This window comes from Lissotriton vulgaris, chromosome 11, assembly GCF_964263255.1.
Source record: "Lissotriton vulgaris chromosome 11, aLisVul1.2, whole genome shotgun sequence".
In the NCBI taxonomy this organism is placed as follows: domain Eukaryota; kingdom Metazoa; phylum Chordata; class Amphibia; order Caudata; family Salamandridae; genus Lissotriton; species Lissotriton vulgaris.
This window is the reverse complement of record NC_141699.1, coordinates 93,230,190-93,245,395: the sequence shown is the minus strand read 5'-3', so window position 1 is coordinate 93,245,395 and position 15,206 is coordinate 93,230,190. Positions and strand designations below refer to the sequence as shown.

The following is a 15,206-nucleotide window of genomic DNA, read 5'->3' as shown; positions in this document are numbered from 1 at the left end:
TAGCCAATCAACATTCTTCTTTGACAATGTGCAGGAAATGATGTAATCAGTTGCTTTTCTTCATGTATATAGACTCGACTGAGATAGCCTCTCTGAAGATAAACAACAGAAAATGTTCTTGGATTGATGTGGAAATCACTCGAAAATGAAGTAGACTTGGCGTTTATTTTATACTGCAAACTGGCCTCTGCGCACTGCCACATACATTGAAATTGCAGGTGAGTAATTGGCCTTCATGCGCTGCTAAAAGCAATAACATCCTCAACAGTAATTGTCCTTCGAAGCACAGTCACAGAGGATATTTCAAATCACCAGATGCCATTTGACTTGACCTAACACGCAAAGACTGAGCTCGAGCTCCCAAGCCTCAAGTTAAAGTTCATTCTTTTCCTTTTTTATGATTACCCTTTGCACAACGCCATACATGAAGAAATTAACTGTGATCGTGTTAACTTCCAGCCAGCAGCTCGAGCGCTTCACGCTGTGATGATTGTTATGACGGCTGCTTTCATGCTCGAATGCACGCGCTTCCCGTGGTTGGTTATATTCAATGGGGACCCAGGGGGACCATGGCGTGAGACGGTGTCCCCCTGGGGGGTTTCGCGCGGTGGAACAATCCACCTCAGCGCGATTGGTAGTTAGGTAGGAAAGGGGGCGGGACTTAGGCAAGGAAGTGAGTAGGAGGCGGTAGGGATTTACATCATTGCTGGGTAGGCGGGAGGTGTTTGTAGGGCAGTATTTTGGTTCCACCCACCCTCCCTCGCTCTTTTTCCTTTTTATTCTTTTTCTTTATTTGTTTTTAACTTATATATAAAAAAAGAAAATCGCAATGTCACGTTAAGACAGTTGTTACAGTTTATCCTTTATTGGTTAATTTGGTATTAGGCGCTCTGTGGGGGTCTGGATAGTCTAGAGCAGGCTTATCCTTTCCCTCTGGGGGTGGGGGAGGGTGGTGAAAAATGGTGAGGAAAGAGAACAAGGAGTAAAAAGCAATGCTGGGGGTTTGTTCAGTATTTGGGGCATTGATGGAAAAGTGGTTTGGAAATGTATTTGAAGTTTACAGTTATTTATGGAAAATGTTTGGGGAAAATGTAATAGGGTTTTCTTCAATCATAATAATTGCAAAAAAGAATTGGATATCTGTTTGGACTGTCTTAAATAAAAGTGACCTTTTTTTGCTACAAAAATATATGGTGTGGATTGTTCTAATCACAGGATTGCAGGCTCAGCGCTCGAGTGCACAGTTAAATGTTGAATGTCTTAAAATTGAATAGCAGACTTCGAGGGGGCGTGGCTTAGCCGGCGAGCATGGCGGTCGTGTAGAGCGTGAGCTCCGACCGGCCAGCAGATATCCTGATCAATTATCCTGGCCCTGGTCATCGTGAACAGTTCCCAGCGACCCTTTTTGGTGCCCGGTCCCGAGGGCATACTCCGACGGCGTGAGGCGGCGCTGTAGTCGGCTGCCGCGGTCCGGGAGTGTCCCGGCAGAGTGCTGCGGTTGGAATGGTCCGGCGAGGCCTGTGAAGCCGGGGCCTCAATTTTGGTGCAGCCTGGCAAGTTGGGGCGGCCGCATCGAGAGCGGAAGCGGCGCGTGCCCATTGCTCACCCAGAGACCGGGAGCCCTGAGGACCACGTCATCTGCGGGACGGCAGCAAGGGGATTCGGGATGAGGCGAGCCTTGCGGGAGCCTGGGCCGGAGACAGCCGGAGACGGCCGGAGAGAGGGGCCGCCATCTTCTGTGGTCGCGGCGGCCGCGCTGATCAGCGGAGGGGCGTGGCTGGACAGGCGAGCGGCGCTGCCGCACTCCCAGGTCAGTGCAGAGTATTGAGTGCCCGGTGAGCTGACCAGTACACGGCCTGGAGACAAGCTGTGGGGCGGCTGCGGCTGGAAGTTCAGAACTCGGAGGTCACATCGGGCCTCGGCGTACATCTGTCAGTGGCGCTGGCCGCGCTGAGGGGGCCCTCTTGATTATTGGGCCTGTGCGGCCGCAGGGGCCTGTGCCCAGTATAAGTTAGCGCCGGCCAGGGAGATGCACAGCAGCCAGTGGGGGTCGGCGCTGTAGTGGACTAGTGAAACCCCCCCTTGGGCGGGAGACCGGCGGTTGGGGGCCATATTTGAGTTTCGGCCCGCGGCGGGAACGGGCCATACAGGGGCAGGTGAGCCGCTCCACACATCGAGGGCAGCATGACGAGAGGCGGCAGCTGAAGCCAGGGCAAACAAGGGCCGATTGATAAATTCACGGAGGCGGCTGGTGCAAAGGGAGCGCAGTCACAGGTGCCGGACAACGCGGCGCTCTTGGCGATGATCACGCAGTCCAGGGACGCGTTGGATGCCAAAATTGGGGCAGTGGGCTCCGATGTAATGCTCCTTCGGCAGGACCTGCGGAACGCTGTGGAACAAATTACAGGCATGGAGACGCGCATATCGGAGGCGGAGGATGATGTCTCCACCCTGAAGAAGAGAGTCTTGGCCTTGGAGAGAATTCAGAAGGGCCTGGCTCTGAGAGCTTAGGATGCGGAGGGGCGCTCCCGGCGCAGTAATCTTCGCTTTATAGGATTTCCGGAGGACTGTGAAAGGGACAATGCAGAGCGCTTCCTAGCACAACGGCTAGAGAGCTGGATTCCACCTGACGTTCTCTCCTGCTGCTTTGTGGTCGAGAGGGCCCACCGTGCACTGACACAGAAACCCCTGGCTGGTGCGCGCACGCGTCCCATGATCGCCAAACTCCTGAACTTTGCTGATAGAGACACTATCCTGAAGCAGGCAAAACTGAAGGGCAAGCTCACGTACGAGAATGCGAATATTCTTATATTCCCGGACTGCACAAAACAGGTTCAGCAACAACGCCAATACTTCACAGCAGCCAAAGCTCGTCTCAGAGGCCTGAAGCTGCAATATGCATTGCTCTACCCAGCGAGGCTGCGGGTCATTTTCCAGTCCCGCTCATTTTTCTTTGACACTCCAGAAGAGGTCTTTCAGTGGACGGATGAAACTGTAAAGGTTCGGACCAACATGGCGAAAGGCGGGGAGTCTGACTCCTCATCGAGTAATTCTGCCAGAGGGGGCCCGAGGGTCAGCGTCGGCGCCGGGGCAGGTCGCGCTTGAGGCGTGGCTCGCAATCTGGGTTGACCTCCTGCCGAGATGAGGCTATGCCGGAAGTCCAGGAAGATGTGCCTTGAATATTGAGGGAACTGACTCTTGACTCATTTATATGTCTGATGTAGATGACCAGGTGCAATGCTGCCTAGGCTGGTGGCCACACTCGGTCTGGTTTGGGGAGGGAGCAACAGCCTAGTTCTATATGGGCTGCTGTGAGGGGATCCATTGGAGGGGGTGGTACTTGGCTCCCAGTTGTGCCGGGACCACGCTCCGACCACGACAGGTGCTTCTGTGTTTGGGAGGTGCGGGGTGGGGGGAGGTTGGGGGGGTGTTGGGGGTTGATCTCAAAGGGGGAGGGAGTGCCCGCACTGAAATTGCTGCTTGCTGACTGTTTCAAGAATTGTCAATGCTGCCCGTGTAAGGCTGGGCCGCGACATGTCATACTGTACAAATGTCTCTTGATAGTGAGGGAGTGCGGCTAGGCCCAAGTGGGACGCGGATCATGAGCTGGAATGTGCGGGGGATGCTGGATAAGGTGAAGAGGGGGGCGGTATTTACATGGGCCAGGAGGAGGGGAACAGACATACTCCTGTTGCAAGAAACATACTAGCTTGGTACCAAAACGCTGTGCCTTCAGAGAAATGGATTCCCACATGCATACCACTCAGGGTTCACAAGAGGATCACGAGGGGTGGCAGTCCTCATACATCGTAGGGTTCCTTTTGCTCATAAATGCACGAGGACTGATGTGCAGGGTAGATTTATATTTGTGCAGGGAGAGATTGGAGGAGACCCGGTACTCTTTGACAGCATATACGCCCTGCCACCTTTGCAGTGGCCCCTAGTTGAGAGGCTGCTGTCCCTTTGGGTGGACATGCCCACTGCTCTTTCCATTGTAGGAGGAGATTAGAATGATGTTATGGATGTCTCGTGTGATAGATGGCGAAGCGCTGCTGGCGTTTAGGATGCGGTGGGGAGGGAAGGTCCGGCTACTAGGTTGCGGGCCCTGGTCACAGGTCTTGATTGGGTGGACACCTGGAGGTACAAGCATGGGTCGCGTAGGGACTTCACATACCTTTCCACAGCGCGGGACTCCTTCTCTAGATTAGACTACGTGTTTGTTCTGAGAGGGATGGCGAATAGAGTACTGTCCGTGGAAATCCTGCCACGGGCGCTGTCCGACCACTCGCCGGTTTATGTTATACTTGACATTGGTCGCGCTTGGCAGCCATTTTGGTGGCGTATGTCACCTTGGCACTTGATGCAAGACGCCTACCGTGCTCACATGACCTGTGCAATTGATCATTTTTTATCTGCTAACGTAGGTACGGTAGATTCCCCGGCAACGCTTTGGGAGGCGATGAAACCCACATTGCAAGGCATTGATATCTCATGGTGCGCAGCGGCGCGTAGGAAGAAGCGAAGAGACCTAGTGCAGCGCAAGGCCAACTTGGAGACTTTGGAGCGCAGGGCCGAGAGGAGGCTGGTGGGCCGGCTAGGCAGCAGCTGGCTTTGGCGCAACAACAATATGCTGCGGTGCTGCTAGACGAAGCCCGACAGGCTTGGCTGGCTACAAGCAGTCGTATATAACAATTGGGCGACAAGTCCTGCAAGATGCTACATCGCCTGTGTCAGGGCATTATGCATGCCCAGCCACTGCCCCAGATAGTGGGCCCAGATGGGGAACCTATCTTGGAACCTGTTGCGCTTGCCGGAAGCTTTTCTACTTGCTATGAGGCATTATACGCGCCGCAGGAGTGCTTAGAGGCAGTGGTCATACAACGGGTCATACAACGATTTATTGATGACCTCCCACCGAGGGCCGTTTCAGACGAGGCTCGTGAGGTATTAGACCACCCCCTGACAGAAGCTGAACTGGCCACGGCACTGGGCGAATTGAATCCGGGTAAGGCGCCGGGACCTAACGGGTTCCCTAGTGAATTTTTTCGGCGCTTTGCGATGCAGCTGAGCCCACATTTCCGCCCGGTCATAGAAGAAGCACGGTAGAGTGGTACGCTGCCCCCTGGGTTGGTGGCATGCGGAAGTGGTGGTGTTCCTGAAGCCAGGGCGACGTCCGGAGAGTCACACGTCCTACCGCCCAATCTCCTTGCTGAATACTGAGGCCAAGATACTGGCTAAGGCCCTTGCCAATAGACTTAAACCATACATCACAGATCTAGTTCATCCAGACCAGGTGGGCTTTATGCCACAGCGTGCCACTCGCCATAATATTAGATGTGCCCAGGTCGCGGTGTCGGCATGGCGATGATTGGGGGAACAGGCGGCGCTGTTTTTGGCGGACATGGATAGGGCATTTGACTCCCTGAGCTGGACATACTTGTTCGCTCTGCTGGGATGTATGAACCTAGGCCCTCCCTTTTTGGCATATGTGCGGCTCCTCTACACGGACCTCACGCGCGCGGTGCGGGTGGGGGGTATCCCGCTCCTTCCAGATTGGGCGTGGGACGAGGCAGGGCTGCCTCCTCTCTCCATATCTTTTTGCACTCGCTATGGAACCCCTCGCAGCTTGGGTGCGAATAGACGCTCAGCTCAAGGGATTTCGGTGGTCGGCGAACCTAACCAATAGAATAGCCCTATACGCCAACTATGTGTTGTTTTTCCTCACTGACCTGGGGCGATCGGGGACCCGTCACCTGCAAATTTTACAAATCTTTGGCAAAACCTCTGGTCTATATATGAATCCCGGGAAATCTACACTCTGGATATTGGGATGCCCACAGCTGGTGGGGGATTGGGCGCGGGGGCTCCAGTTGGCCACAGACGGAGTGAAGTACCTGGGAGTATTTTTATCTGAGGACGGGACCCCAGCCGGAGAGCGTAACATTACCCCGGTCTGGGAGCGCACTCGTGAAGACCCGAAGGTGTGGTCTAGGATGCTGCTCTCTATACTCGGTATATCGGCCATGTTTAAGATGGTGGCGCTCCTGCGCCTGATATATCAACTGCAAAACCATCCAGTGTTGGTTTCGCTTGGCTGGTTCCGGCGCCTTAACTCGGCGCTAAGCGGGTTCTTGTGGGAGGGGGGCGCCGCACGGGTTGCCCTGTGGACTTGCTTCCGATCGACGTATACTGGGGGCTTGGCCACATCAGATGTCCTATCGTATTACCAGCGGTACAAAAGGGGGTGGTGATGGACAGAGCATCTGAATCAATCAAACACTCACACCCAGTCAAAGGATCTGGGTTTAATCCATCACCGTTCTTTAGCCCACTCTGCCACCCCAGTTCAGACATGGCTATATGCAAATCAGTCTAACCCTGTGCCTCATGGGAACAGCCCAGCCCGAACTGCCAAGCCATGTCTTCCCTGGACCGGAAACAAGATTCCGAGGACCGGTTTCTGGCATTCCAGCCGTCTTCAGCCCGGCTTGCTTGAATCCAGTGGCAGAGGCAGACCTTGCTGGTCTGAACAGAAGCTCATATTTGATTCCTGCGTGGGTTGCATTTGCCAAGGCCTGTTGAATCCAATCCAGAAGCCGACACCGCCAACAGCGAGATCTTTTTTGGGACAGTTCACATTCAGCTTCTGGTTGTCGTCGACACCTCCTGGTCCACGTGGCCGCAGAGACAAGCTTCTCAACATCACCTGATTGCTTCGCGACATCGCCTGGTTCCTTCCTGGTTCCTTACTGGTCACTGGCTACTGACTCCGACTCTATCCCCTCTGCTTTCAGGTATTCTTCATCCTCGATCCGCCCTTGGATCCAAGCAGACACTTCTCTCCTGGTCGCCTGCAGCATCTTTTTACAGGTCTCCATAGGATTCAGCGACGAAACCCGACACATCTTGACACCTATGCATCCAGCTCCTGTGGGTGAGGTAATCCGAGTACTTCGGTGTTCCTGTGGGTATTGACCATCCAAGTGTCCTAGTTTTCAGTAGCTTTCTCCTAGTCCATCCGGAAGTGTCCTAAATCAACTAGTTTTCTAACTCTTACGTTCCGATTGTATTCCTATGAGAACCCGCGTGTGTGTTTAGACACTGCACACGCTTCCCGTGGGCCTCCTGCCCCTTAACTATTGTTAGCTCAGTGTAGCCTAATGCTCTCTGAAGTTTTAGCCTAAGACTGCTTTGTCCATGCTACCACTAGGATAGCTGGTCTATAAGGTTGACTTAACAACCATGACCATAAGGGTTGTTTGGGCTGGCGCAAGGTGCTCACTAGAATATATATATATATATATAGAGTCCCCACTGGGTTGTTAAAGTTAGGATTCTGTTTCCATAGGAATAACATTTTTGTATTGCTAAAGGCTTTGGCTTCATTTGATGAATCTTATTGAAACTTTCCCAAAAAAGTGCTCTTTTTGCCTAGCTTGTGCAGGAAAGGTTTGTGGGTGATCTGTCAAGCTGGGGTTGAGAAAAATGTTTATTGCATCTATTGCAAGACCCTTTCCTAAATTTTTAAAATAAAAATAATATAAAGGGGCAGGGTAGGAATACCCTGACCCCTAGGCCCTGGTAGGGGGACCCTAAGGTATTCCTCTGAGGCAAAATAAAAAACAATGTTGTTGTTTTTGCTGAGAACCAAGGAGTCTTGCAGGATTGTGGCAAAAAAAAGTGAGGTACCATTTTAAACAAAAATATCTGTGGAGGGCGTCATGAGTGATGCCCCTCCCAAGGCCATTTTCAACCCCAGAAACCTTAAGTAGAGGGATGGGGTGTCAGACCCCCTCCCTGAGGCATGGCGGCCCTGAGGACACAATCCCCTAGGACCCAATGTACTAATTAAGGGAAAGTGGTAAAAGCCCCACCTCCCTGAGCCTTGTTAGGCCCCAGGGACCTCATCCCCTGGGGCCAAAATCATAAACAAAGGGGAGGGGGATACATGACCCTCCTCCCGAGCCTAGAACTGTCCTGCGTACCCCATTCCTTGGGGCTGACATGAACTTTAAAGGGAGTGGGTTCATGCAGCTCCCTCCCCTTTATTATGATATTCAACCCTTGATGATGTAGTTTGCAGGACCCCTTTGGGCTTTGGTAGGAGGTCATGCACCTCCCTCCACTACTAGAAAAGTTATTTGCCCTGGGGAATGGTTTCCGACGTGGCGTTTAAGGTGACCCTCTCCCTGAGCACCTCCTCCCTTTTAAGTAAAATAAGATGATACCATCAGTGATGTCATCAATATCAATCGAGATATCATCAATGATGTCCTAAATGATGTCATGGAACATGTCATGAGTGATTTAATATGTAAAGTCATAAGCAGTGCATGGCGGGCGCAAGTTATAGTTAGCTCTGCTAAATGTAACTGGTGAAGGTTTGAGGGTCATTGAGCTCAGAAACAGATTTTTTCCAGTGAGTTATGTGTATATATACATTGAGAAAACCAAAGGTGAACTGGGCATTATAGTTAGGCTCGGATTTCACTCAAACAAAACCAGTAAAATTCAGCACTTAAAGTTACCTGAGCTAACTACATCTTATGCCTGCAATGCACTGCATCTGACCTCACATATTAAATCACTCATGACATGGTCAGTGACATCACTGATGACATCACTCATGACATCTCAAATGACATCAGTGAGGATATCAAATTCAGCGGAACGGTATTTACCGCCTAGGCCTTTAAGGCACCACAAAAGTTACATTAGCATACTTTGTGTACTAATAACAAATGAATACATTTTTTAACATATGATATGTGAACACCTGTGTGACTGTGTGTATCCATGTGTGAGTAGGTGTATGTATGGCTGTATGGCTGTATGGGTGTATGAGTGCGGGTGTGAGCGGATGTTTGGGTACATAAGTGGGTGTGTGATAGCTGTATGGGTGAGTGAGTTGTTGTGTGAGTAGCTTTATTTGTCCGTGTGCAACTGGCTGTATGGGTGAGTGAGTGGTTGTGTGAGTAGTGGTTTGGGTGTGTGAGTGTGTGAGTGCTTGTATGGGTATATGTGTAGTTGTCTGTATCTGTGACTGAGTGTATGAGTAGCTGTATGGGTGTGTGAGTGGGTTTGTGAGAGGCTGTATGGATGTGTGAGTGAGTATTCGAGTGGCTGTATGGGTGAAGAAGTGTGTGTGTGTGAATAGCTCTATGGGCGATTGAGTGGCTGTGTGAGTAGCTGTATAGTGAGTTAGTTGATGAGTGAGTGGCTGTAATGCATAGTGAGCATCTGTGTGAGAGGCTGTATAGGTTAGTGAGTAGGTATGTGAGTGGTTGTATGGATGTGTGAATGGGAATTTAAGTGGTTTGTGCAGGAGGGAATGGATGTGTGAGAGGCTGTATGGGCGAGTCAGTTGATATGTTAGAAGCTGCATGGGTGAGGGAATGGTCATGTGAGTGGTTGTGTGGGTGTCTGAGTGGGTACATGAGAGGCTGTATAGGGTATAAGTTGGTGTGTGAGTTGTTCTGTAATTTGAGGTCATAAGCAGTGCTTTGCAGAGGAGTAAGTTATTGTTAGCTCTGGTAACAATAACTATTGAATTTCACTGGTTTTGTATGAGTTAAATTTGAGCCTACCTACAACATCTCTATAACCTTTGTTTTTTTCAGTGAATTACTACATTTCTTTCCTTCTATTTCCTAACTATAACATCCCTAGAACCTTTTGTTGTTTTTTGCCAGTGAACTTCCATGGCTTTTTTGATTTCTTTGAAACATTTTATTAGCATTTAACATAATGGGAGGAAGGCAGATACAATCACAACAACATTCCATTACCCAATTGTATAACAATACATCGCACTGACAGTGGACCCAGTCCCATTGATCTTTAACCAATCATATTATCTACAGCTCAAGTGAGGGTTCATAACGAACACTGTGCAGATAGTTTTGCTTTGCCCATAAGCTAATATTGAAAAGATTAGGAGGGTGTGCCTCTGAATCCTCTCCGGCAGAACCCAGAGCATCCGCCTTCCCCCATTCCGATCCAAAGCCTCCTTGATCATCTGCGGCGCACCCCAGGGATCATCCCTCAGCCCGACACTGTTCAACATTTACATGGCCCGCTCGCACAAGACGCCCAACAGCACGACCTCAACATAATCTCCTACGCCGAAGACACCCAACTCATCCTCACCCTCACTAAGGCCCCCCTCACTGCCAAATCCAACCTCCATGAAGGAATGAAGGCCGTCGCCGACTGGATGAAGATCAGCCGACTGAAGCTGAACACGGACAAGATGGAGGTCCTCATCCTCAGCTCCAACCCTTCAGCCTGGGATGACTCCTGGTGGGCTACGGCACTAGGAGCAGCTCCGACACCCACCAACAACGCATGCATCCTTGGAGTCATACTCGACTCAACACTCTTCATGACCAAGCAAGTCAACGCAGTCTCCTCCTCCTGCTTCAACACCCTCTGCATGCTCCACAAGATCTACAGGTGGATCCCGACAGATACAAGAAGACTTGTGGGACACCCCCGCGCCGCACGGCCACCAGCTGCTGCGTGTGCCCCTTGCCTCGCTGCTGCCTCGTTTTTGCCTCGTTCGCCGGCTGCCGCCGCTGCGAGCGCTTTTTCCCCTTGTTTTGGTTGTTTTGTCAGGTATTTGTGCTTGTCTCACTGATCTGTTGTTTTCTCTGCTTTTTTCCCGTTTTTGTCGCTATTTTGTGCCTGTTCAGTATTGTAACGTGTGTACCCTCCTTCCTGGTTGTCCGCCTACCGCTCCGCCCCCCGCCCTCCCTTCCCGCCACAGCCGCTTGTCCCCGCCCCTTTTTCTTCTGTAACCCTCCCCGCTCCCGCCTCCCAGCTGCCCCGCCCACCCGTGCACTTGGCCTTAAATGGCGACCGTGCGACGCAGGTGAGTGTGACCCACTTGTGGGACACCCCCGCGCCGCACGGCCACCAGCTGCTGCGTGTGCCCCTTGCCTCGCTGCTGCCTCGTTTTTGCCTCGTTCGCCGGCTGCCGCCGCTGCGAGCGCTTTTTCCCCTTGTTTTGGTTGTTTTGTCAGGTATTTGTGCTTGTCTCACTGATCTGTTGTTTTCTCTGCTTTTTTCCCGTTTTTGTCGCTATTTTGTGCCTGTTCAGTATTGTAACGTGTGTACCCTCCTTCCTGGTTGTCCGCCTACCGCTCCGCCCCCCGCCCTCCCTTCCCGCCACAGCCGCTTGTCCCCGCCCCTTTTTCTTCTGTAACCCTCCCCGCTCCCGCCTCCCAGCTGCCCCGCCCACCCGCGCACTTCGCCTTAAATGGCGACCGTGCGAACGCGCAGCGGTCACGCGCAGCGGGCGCGCCGATTGTGCGCCGAAGGCGCGCCAAAGGTAAGCCCGTCTATGCCCGTCCGCGCCTGGACCGCGCCCAGTGCCAGGACCCCTGGCCCCCGAAGAGCCCGACCGACCCGCCTGACGTACTCAGCCGCCACCCTCACCGCTCTCAACACCGGCCGACACCCAGAATGCCACCAAGCCACTCCAAGACGCACCCACGGACCATTCAGCTGCCACGCCTGCAAGTTCTCCTGCAGCCGGACCAGCCCCGCACCAGCACCCGCCAAGTCGAACTCCAGCAGCACCCACCTCAAGTGCATCCTCCTCAACACCCGCTCCGTCCACAGACACGCCATCGAACTCTGGAACCTCCTCGACACCACAGCCCCAGACGTTGCCTTCCTCACGGAGACCTGGATGAACGCCTCTTCAGCTCCCGACATCGCCATCGCTATCCCAGAGGGCTACAAGATCGTCCGGAGGGACCGAAACGCCAACCAGATGGGAGGAGGCATCGCCATCATCCACAGGAACACCATCCGCCTCACGACCAGCACCGACAACACCCTGACCAGCGCCGAACACCTGCATTTCCAGATCCACACCAACCCGAACACCACCCTCAGAGGCACCCTGATCTACCGACCCCCTGGACCACGCACGCAATTCAGCGACGACATCGCCGACTTCGTCAGCCCGCATGCCCTCACCTCCGCTGACTACATCCTCCTGGGAGACCTCAACTTCCATCTGGAGAACAACAACGACCACAACACCAGCACCCTGCTCGACAACCTCGCCAACCTGGGACTCAAGCAACTGGTGTCCACCCCCACCCACCTCGCCGGACACACACTCGACGCCGTCTTCTCATCCAGCACAGACATCGACTTCAGCCACGCCACAGAGCTTCAATGGACGGACCACAGCTGCGTCCACTTCACCTTCAAGAGAACAACGACCCACCAACACCAGCAACACACCGCCCGCAGAAGCTGGAACAAGATCACAGCAGACCAGCTCGCCACCTCCCTGAGCCAACACCCTCCTGCCAGCTCAGCGAACCCCAGCCAGGCCGCCGATAACATCACGAAGTGGATCAGCAACTGCGCGGACGAACTCGCCCCGCTGAGGACCCCGCCTAGCAGACCCGGCAGCAAGAAGGCCCCATGGTTCACCGACGAACTCAAGAGCTCCAAGAAGAACTGCCGAGCCCTCGAGAAAGTCTGGAAAAGGGATCCGACACCGGACAACAGGACCTCCTACAAACTTGCCACCCGGAAACACCACCAGCTGATCCGCGCCGCCAAGAGAACAGCATTCAAGGACCGGTTGGACAACAACGCACACAACAGCAAGGAACTCTTCAACATCGTGAAAGAGCTTTCCAACCCCAACGCGGGAAACAACGACATCACCCCATCGCAAGACCTCTGCAACTCCCTGGCTTCATACTTCCACAACAAGATCGCGGACATACACAGCAGTTTCAACAACCAACCAACGCACACCACGACCGACCAGCCAGCCCCCCCCACCACCACCCTCCACGCCTGGACCCCGATCAGCACAGAAGACACCATCCGCACGATGAACTCAATCCACTCCGGATCACCAACCGACCCCTGCCCCCACCACATCTTCAACAAGGCCGACGCTGTCATCGCACCCCACCTGCGAGACATCATCAACACATCCTTCGACACCGCCATCTTCCCCGAGAGCTGGAAACACGCCGAACTCAGCGCTCTACTCAAGAAACCAACAGCGGACCCCACCGACCTCAAGAATTACCGCCCCATCTCGCTTCTCCCGTTTCCAGCCAAAGTCATCGAGAAGACCGTCAACAAGCAGATGGCCGCCTTCCTCGAGATGAACGGATCCCTCGACCCCTCACAGTCCGGCTTCCGAGCCAAACACAGCACCGAGACCGCCCTCATCGCCGCCACCGATGACATCCGAGCCCTGATGGACAATGGAGAAACAGCGGCCCTCATCCTCCTAGACCTCTCCGCGGCATTCGACACGGTCTGCCACCGCACCCTAATACGGCGCCTCAGCAACATCGGAACCCAGGACAAGGCGCTGGAATGGATCATCTCCTTCCTCGACGGAAGAACACAGCGAGTCCGCCTACCACCATACAAGTCAGAGGCCTCCGAAGTCATCTGCGGCGTCCCCCAAGGATCATCCCTGAGCCCCACCCTCTTCAACGTCTACATGAGCCCCCTCGCGGCCATCGTACGCAAACACCACCTCAGCATCATCTCCTACGCCGACGACACCCAGCTGATCCTCTCCCTGACCAACAACCCCGCCGCCGCCAGAGCCAACCTACACGAAGGGATGAAAGAGGTAGCCGAGTGGATGACGACCAGCCGCCTGAAACTGAACTCGGACAAGACGGAGGTCCTCATCCTGGGCTCCTCTCCCTCCGCCTGGGACGACTCCTGGTGGCCTCCCGCCCTGGGCACCGCACCCAAACCGACAGACCATGCACGTAACCTGGGCTTCATCCTGGACTCCTCCCTCTCCATGACCAGGCAAGTCAACAGCGTCTCCTCGGCGTGCTTCAACATCCTACGCATGCTACGGAAGATCTTCTGGTGGATCCCCACAGAGACCAGGAAGACCGTCACCCAGGCCCTCGTCACCAGCCGACTGGACTACGGCAACGCCCTCTACGCCGGGACCACCGCCAAGCTCCAGAAGAGACTCCAGCGGATCCAAAACGCCTCAGCCAGACTCATCCTCGACATCCCACGATCCAGCCACATCTCCGGACATCTGAGAGACCTTCACTGGCTCCCCATCAACAAGAGAATCACCTTCCGCCTCCTCACCCACGCACACAAAGCCCTACACGACCAAGGCCCGAGCTACCTCAACAGCCGAGTCAACTTCTACGCTCCCAAACGCCACCTCCGATCAGCCAACCACGCCCTCGCCGCCGTCCCCCGCATCCGAAGAGCAACTACAGGAGGAAGGTCCTTCTCCTACCTGGCCGCCAAGACCTGGAACTCCCTCCCGTCCGACCTGCGCCTGACCCAAGACCACCTCTCCTTCAGGAAGAAGCTGAAGACCTGGCTGTTCGAGCAGTAGCGGCACCCCCCCCCCCCCAGCGCCTTGAGACCCTACGGGTAGGTAGCGCGCTCTACAAGTGTCACTGATTGATTGATTGATTGAAGAACAGTCACCCAGGCCCATGTCAGTAGCAGCCTCAACTATGGAAACACCCTCTACGCGGGAGCCCCTGCCAAGATCATCAAAGGACTGCAACACATTCAAAACGCCTCTGCACGCCTAATCCTCGATGTACCACACCACCGCCACATCACCCCTCACCTGAGAAACCTGCACTGGCTCCCCATCAACAAGAGGATTCCCTTCAAGATTCTCATCCACGCACACAAGGCACTCCACAAGACTGACCCAGCCTACCTCAACAGACGACTCTTCTTCTACATCCCCAACCGCCAGCTCCGTTCCACCGCCCTCGCTCTCGCCACTGTCCCTCGCATACAAAGAACAACCACCGGTGGCAGATCCTTCTCCCACCTCGCTGCCAAGACCTGGAACACCCTCCCACTGAGCCTACGACAGACCCAAGACCTGCTGACCTTCAGGAGGCTACTCAAGACCTGGCTGTTCGACCAGTAGCACCCCCCCCTTTGTTCCCCCCAGCACCTTGAGACCCTCACGGGTAAGTAGTGCGCTCTACAAATTCTTGATTGATTGATTGAGTCACAAAGGGCAAAATAATGGCTTGTGCAGTACTTGCACTCAGACATTCTGTTCAATGTTTGTCTTTGTATTTCTTACTGTTCAATTTGAATATTCTAACCTCAGTAGATGTAATGTCCTGGTATAATTAAAGCCATTCTCACTCATCGTTAAAGGCCTACTCCCTGATTATAGGGCCAAGTAG

General features: G+C 53.7%; 1 protein-coding gene across 1 annotated transcript in view; it reads right to left on the bottom strand.

Moving 5' to 3' along the window:
• The window catches only part of LOC147679023 (solute carrier family 2, facilitated glucose transporter member 11-like), a 572,060-nt gene that overhangs the window by 197,142 nt on the left and 359,712 nt on the right, over positions 1–15,206 (bottom strand). The gene's annotated exons all lie outside the window — the stretch shown is intronic.